Source organism: Giraffa tippelskirchi, chromosome 9 (genome assembly GCF_054371585.1).
Source record: "Giraffa tippelskirchi isolate mGirTip1 chromosome 9, T2T-mGirTip1v1.2.pri, whole genome shotgun sequence".
Taxonomy (NCBI): Eukaryota; Metazoa; Chordata; class Mammalia; order Artiodactyla; family Giraffidae; genus Giraffa; species Giraffa tippelskirchi.
In genome coordinates this window covers 158,369,313-158,376,570 of record NC_137283.1, presented here as the reverse complement: position 1 = coordinate 158,376,570, position 7,258 = coordinate 158,369,313, and the positions used below count along the sequence as shown (strand labels likewise).

At 43.6% G+C, this 7,258-nt stretch overlaps 1 long non-coding RNA gene across 1 annotated transcript; it reads right to left on the bottom strand.

Moving 5' to 3' along the window:
* Nucleotides 1-3,792: 3,792 nt before the first annotated feature.
* On the bottom strand, nucleotides 3,793-6,474 carry LOC145519774 (uncharacterized). Its single transcript, XR_014063904.1, has 2 exons — nucleotides 6,366-6,474; nucleotides 3,793-6,241 (listed from the first exon to the last, which is right to left on the bottom strand). It is a non-coding gene; the product is annotated as an uncharacterized LOC145519774 (long non-coding RNA).
* Between the last annotated feature and the right edge of the window lie 784 nt (nucleotides 6,475-7,258).

Here is a 7,258-nt window from a genome sequence, read left to right as displayed (position 1 = left end):
CTGTCACTGTTTGCATTGTCTCCATCTATTTGCCATGGAGTGATGGGACCAGATGCCATAATCTTAGTTTCTTGAATGTTGGGTTTTAAGCCCAGAGTAATGGAAATCAAAGCAAAAATAAACAAATGGGACATAATTAAACTTCAAAGCTTTTGCACAACAAAGGAAACTATAAGCAAGGTGAAAAGACAGCCTTCAGAATGGGAGAAAATAATAGCAAACTAAGCAACTGACAAAGAATTCATCTCAAAAATATACAAGCAGCTCATGCAGCTCAGTACCAGAAAAATAAACGATCCAATCAAAAAATGGGCCAAAGAACTAAACAAACATTTCTCCAAAGAAGACATACAGATGGCTAACAAACACATGAAAAGATGCTCAACATCACTCATTATGAGAGAAATGCAAATCAAAACCACAATGAGGTACCATCTCATGCTGGTCAGAATGGCTGCTATCAAAGTCTACAAACAATAAATGCTGGAGAGGGTGTGGAGAAAAGGGAACCCTCTTACACTGTTGGTGGGAATGCAAACTAGTACAGCCACTATGGAGAACAGTGTGGAGATTCTTTAAAAAACTGGAAATAGAACTCCCATACGACCCAGCAATCCCACTGCTGGGCATACACACCGAGGAAACCAGAACTGAAAGAGATACGTGTACCCCAGTGTTCATTGCAGCACTTTTTACAATAGCTGGGATGTGGAAGCAACCTAGATATCCATCGGCAGATGAATGGATAAGGAAGCTGTGGTGCATATACACAATGGAATATTACTCAGCTATTTAAAAGAATGCATTTGAATCAGTTCTAATGAGGTGGATGAAACTGGGGCCTACTACACAGAGTGAAGTAAGTCAGAAAGAAAAACACCAATACAGTATATTAACGCATATATATGGAATTTAGGAATTTACGATGACCCTATATGTGAGACAGCAAAAGAGACAAAGAGATAAACAGACTTTTGGACTCTGTGGGAGAAAGCGAGGGTGGGATGATTTGAGAGAATAGCATTGAGACATGTATATTATCATATGTGAAATACATCACCAGTCCAGGTTTGATGCATGAGACAGGGTGCTCAGGGCTGGTGCACTGGGATGACCCTGAGGGATGGGATGGGGAGGAGGTGGAAGGGAGCTTCAGGATGAGGGACACATGTACACCCATGGCTGATTCATGTCAATGTATGGCAAAAACCACTACAGTATTGTCAAGTAACTAGCCTCGAATTAAAATAAATAAATTAATTAAAAAAAAACAAAAAGTCAAGCCACACACTGAAATAAAATACGTGTTAATCATGTATCTGACAAAACACTCATTTCCAGACTATATAAAACATTTTATAACTCAAAAATAAGTAAACAACTCAATTAAAAGAAATGGACAAAATACATTTAAAAGACACTTCACTTCAACTATATCTGGATGGCAAACAAGAACATAAAAAGATGGTATCATTAGTCATTGAAAAGTGAAAGTTGTTCAGTTGTGTCCAACTCTTTGCGACCCCCTGAACTGTAGCAAACCAGGCTCCCCTATCCATGGAGTTCTCCAGGCAAGAATACTGAAGTGGGTTGCCATTTCCTTCCCGACCCAGGGATTGAACCTGCATCTCCTGCATAGCAGACTCTTTACCATCTGAGCTACCAGGGAAGCCATTAGAGAAATGCAAATTAAAACTACAATGAGATATGACTTCATACTTGTTATAATGGCTAATTTTTTTACTGAACAAATCCAGATGCTGACAAAGATGTAGAACAACTGAAACTCTCACACATGCTGATAAGAATGCAGCTGGCACTCCACTTTGGAAAACAGTTTGATAGTTTCTCACAAAGTTAAACACATGTACACTTAGCAGGAGAATGAAAAAATTGCCTTAAAACCCAGCATTCAAAAAACGAAGATCATGGCATCCAGTCCCCTCACTTCATGGCAAATAGATGGGGAAACAATGGAAACAATGCTTTATTTTCTTGGCCTCCAAAATCACTGCAGATGGTGACTGCAGCCATGAAATTAAAAGACACTTGCTCCTTGGAAGAAAAGCTATGACCAACCTAGACAGCATATTAAAAAGCAGAGACATTACTTTGCCGACAAAGGTCCATCTAGTCAAAGCTATGGTTTTTCCAGTAGTCATGTATGGATGTGAGAGTTGGACCATAAAGAAAGCTGAGTGCTAACGAATTGGATGCTTGTGAACTGTGGTGTTGAAGAAGACTCTTGAGAGTCCCTTGGACTGCAAGGAGATCAAACCAGTCAATCCTGAAGGAAATCAGTCCTGAATATTCACTGGAAGGACTGATGCTGAAGCCAAAGCTTCAATACTTTGGCCACCTGATGCGAAGAACTGAGTCATTGGAAAAGACCCTGATACTGGGAAAGATTGAAGGCAGGAGGAGAAGGGGACGACAGAGGATGAGATGGTTGGATGGCATCACAGACTTGATGGACATGAGTTTGAGCAAGCTCTGGGAGTTGGTGAAGGACAGGGAAGCCTGTCATGCTGCAGTCCATGGGGTCACAAAGAGTCAGACACGACTGAGTGACTGAACTGATACTGATACACTTAGCATATCTAAGAAAGTCCACTCCTGGAGAAATAAAAGCTTACATTCATATAATGTCCTGTCCATGAACATTTATAGCAGCTTTATTCATAATCAGCACACATCAGAAAATACTTCAACTCTGGTTCTTCCCTCTGGTAAATGTATAATCACAGTGCTGCAACTTTACAGGCAGAAACAGCACTCAGAAGCAAAAGGAGTGAGCTCGTGATGTGTGCAACACCACCCACGGGTCTCAAAGGCGGTATGCTCGTTCGGAGTGAAGGCAGACTCAGAAACCCATACAGTCACTTTCACATGACCTTCTGGATAAGGCAAAATTATAGAGACAGCAAACAGATCAGTTGGTGACAGAACTAGGGGTGGGGGAAAAGGAATTTGGGGGGTGATGGAATTTAATTATATCAGTGATTACATGACTATGAATTTATGAAGATTCATAGAGATGTACGCTAAAAAGAATGAATTCTACTGTACAGAAAAAAATTTCAGTGAATAAAAACATTATACATACGCACGTACCCACCCACACAGGAATATTATTCAACCTCAAGAAAGGAAATCCTGCCATTTGTGATGACATGGTTGAACCCAGAGGGCATTATGCTATGTGAAATAAACCAGTCACAAAAAACAAGTTCTAATAATTGCCCTTATGTGAGGAATCTAAAATAGTGAACCTCATGGAAGCAGAGAGTAGAATGGTGACTTCCAGGGACTGGGAGAGGAGAAAATGAAGTGGTAATAATCAAAGCATGAGTGCATGCATGCTAAAGTCTCTTCAGACTCTTTGCGACCCCATGGACTGTAGCTCTCCAGGCTCCTCTGTCCATGGGATTCTCCAGGCAAGAGTACTGGAATAGGTAGCCATTCCCTTCTCCAGGGGATGTTCCTGACCCAGGGATCAAACCCAGGTCTCCTGCATTGCATGCAGACTCTTTACCATCTAAGCCCCCAGGGAAACCAATCGAAGGGTACAAAGTTTCAGTTATGCAAGCTGAATTAGTCATAGAAATCCACTACACAGCATAGTGGCTATAGTAACACTGTATCATAGACTCAGAAATTTGCAACGAGGGTAGATCTTACACTATGCTCTTATTACACACAAAAATAATAATAAAGAGTGTGGGAGAAAACTTTTCAAGATGATATATAAGTTTATGGCATAGATCATGGTGATGATTTCACGAGGGTAGATTCATCTCCAAACACCTCAAGTTTTATATATTAACTATATACAATTTTTGTATGTTAATCATAGCTCAATAAAATGGTTTAAAAATGAAAACAAAGTCTGAATCTGTACTTGGAAAGGTCTCTGGAACCTAGTAAGGATTTATAACAATTGGCTATTACAGATGTATGGATGGATATACTAATGATATTCACCTTGTATTTGACCCATGAAGCAGATTATAAGCTATTTTCCAACTCAGTCATTACAAATTAACTCAGAGATACCCTGACTATGGACAAAGCCCTGACTTTCTACCAAGAAACTCTTCTGGACCGGTCAACAAGCTTTGTACCTCTCAGGCCACCATTTGTTTTTCATTAACCAGAACATTCCCAAAGGAGAGACTACATTTTCTGATTCAGCATCAAAAACAGAATAGAGCAGTGGTCACCAAATAAATATTTCCTATACAAAGAGGCAGCCCAGAAATGCTGGAAGTGGAATTTAGTGCGTCTCGAAGCAGCTGTGCTTCACACGGACATAGCATACCCCAGACGACAGCAAACACAAAACACCCATGACTTACATATAACCTCCCCAAACTTTTTAAAATGCCCAGCTCTTCCAGTTGTGTTTTAGGGTAAAGTGTGAACTCTGAGATGGGCATGAACTCCACGTGTTATTCATTCACACTCCCTGGCACATGTTGTCATGGAAAGTGTGTTGAATTAAAGCAAGCATGGATAAATACGAGCGGTCAAGAAAGCCTGAGATGGTTTCTAACCCTTCCCATGTGCTGAGGGCACAGGTAGGTGCATCCAGTCTCCTGACCTGGCCCTGGGCCTGCAGCTGGGTGCCCCTGAGGTCGTAGGCCAGGGTGAGCATGTAGGGGTCGGCAGCAGCTGGCCACACAGGTCCATTGCTGGAGGAATCTCAGTCTACTTGGCCGGGACCAGCTCCCGTACAGAGCTTTTGGAACCATCCCTGAATTACCCCCACTTTTTCATCCTGAGGCAAATCCATGAATTTCCAAACTTTCCAAGGAGGTGGTAGGAGGTGGAGTTCATTGTGAAGTCCTGGAAGGGTGGTGAGCATCCTGGAAGCCTTGCCCACATAGGACCAAGTGGGGGGTTGCGAAGGGTGTGCGTGTCCGCAGGGACAGGGTGAGAAGGCAGAGCGCTCATGAGTCTGGGCGTCACAGGAGGCAGCTGGGACGGGTACCCGCAGGGTCACCTTCACATGAGGGAGAGGCAAGAATGTGCTTTCCCTGAACTTGACTAAACCTTTGAGGATAACAAACCCAGCTTCTCCCACTCGGGCCTCAACAGCAGCCAGCACAGTGCTAAGTGCCTAACAAAGGCTTCACACAAATCCCTGAGAACCTGGTGCTCAGTGAAGCCAAATTCATCAACTGAAGCAAAAACCAGGGTGGAAAACACTGACATAATTCAAAGTATCATTTCTCCTCTATTCTGACCACACAGTATGGGGCCCTGAAAGTTCAGTTTTTTGGGGAGCAGTCAAAACTAAGAGACATCGGGAATTCCCTGGTGATCCAGTGGTTAGGACTCCAGGCTTCCACAGCAGGGAGTGTGGGTTCAATCCCTTGTTGAGGAACTAAGATCCCACAAGCCATGTAGCATAACAAAAGTGAAAAGTGACGGTGTTACTCACTCAGTCATGTCCGACCTTTTGCGACCCCATGGACTATAGCCCGACAGGCTCCTCTGTTCATGGAATTCTCCAGGCAAGAACACCGGCGTGGTAACATTTCCTTCTCTAGGGGATCTTCCCCACCCAGGGATTAAACCCAGATCTCCTGCACTGAGGTGGATTCTCTACCACTGAGCCAACATAAGAGACATTTACAGGGATGAGACCGTGTAGTGTGGAGATGGCAAGCAGGTTTGAACTTGACTCCTGGTTCTACTCAACTGAGAGCGCTGTTGAGAGGTCAGTGTTGACAGAGATGGAGCTCCTTCCACCTTGATTGACTAGCAATGTCTGTCACTACCAGGGAAATAGGACTGGTGGCCACGTGCTCACCCCTGCCATTCCTGCTGGTGGAAGAGATGGGCCTGTACCTCAGTGTGTGAATTTGGCAGGGGATTTCAGCTTTCTGGGTCTCCATTTCCTTGACTATGTAATAGTTTAAATGAGATGTCCTTGAAAGTCTCTACCAGCTCCAGGAAGAAAAGGGAGTATGAAAGTCCTTTCTATTTAGTGAACTCTCTAAAAATCATCCTTAACTAATTTTTGCTGATGATGTCATAATGTACTAAAAGTAACAAACAATTGTGAAAGAGCATTATCACTTTCCAGACTGGGTGGATGCTTCTAACTTGTCTCTGCAGATCTGCCTTCTTCCCTTCTTCATCCTGCTCTCTGCAGCAGGGGCTGACTTGTTTCACCTTCATCAACCCGCCTCTTTGTCACCTGGCTTCCGGGTGGGTTTGGGTAACGAGGACCCTGGCAGGAAACAGGAGGGAACGTGAGAGGAGGGGGAAAGATTAAGGGAGGGAGCAGGGTGAGCAGGAGGAAGCCCAGGCTCCCTGCATGCAGGGCTGCTTTGTCCCTTGAGGGAGGTCATCACTTCTCGAAAGCTGGACTTGTCTGCCAGATTCTCCTGGATTCTGTTAACCAGTCCTCCCTCTGGTCCTCCAGGTTCAGGATGGTAACAGCCCACTGATGCAGTGTTCCTTGTGGTCCCCACCTGCACCTACATCAACAGTTCCTTTCTTAAACCTCCTTTGAAAAGTCAAAGTGCTAGTCACTCAGTCATGTCTGACTCTTTGTGACCTCACAGACTGTAGCCCACCAGGCTCCTCGGTCCATGGGACTTCCCAGGCAAGAATACTGGAGTGGGTTGCCATTCCCTTCTCCAGGGGATCTTCCTGACCCAGCGATCGAACCTGTATCTCTTATGTCTCCTGCATTGGCAGGCGGGTTCCTTACCATCTGAGTCACCAGGGAAGCCCTAAACCTCCTTTAATTATCCTAATTTGAAGGTGACATTTGTTTACTGGTGGGATGTTGATCCATCATCTCAGGGTCTTTTACAAGTTAATAAATAATAAATGTTGCTTAATTAATGAACTGTGTATAAGGTCTATATCTGCAAAGATGGCTGTATCATCTTTGAAGAAATGGGACAAAGGTTGCAGACAGTATGGATAGAGAAGAACTGTGGAGCAGAAACCAAGGTTTCTGATTGAGAGTGAATATCTGGCCCAAACAGAAGGATGTGATACCTGTAGACCAGCATGGCTCTTCTGACATCTCTCTTGTTCTCTAAGCCTCTCTCTTGGTATCACTGTTGAAAATCTTTACAGTTTTATTCTCCCTTATCTATCTAGCTAGCTAGCTATCTTTCTACCTACCTACCTACCTATCAACTAACTCCCTAAAGGAATAATCTAAGGGATGCATCTCAACTGTCCCTTTCATCTCCCTCTAGTTCCAGCACCATTCTTGTCCGATAAGACT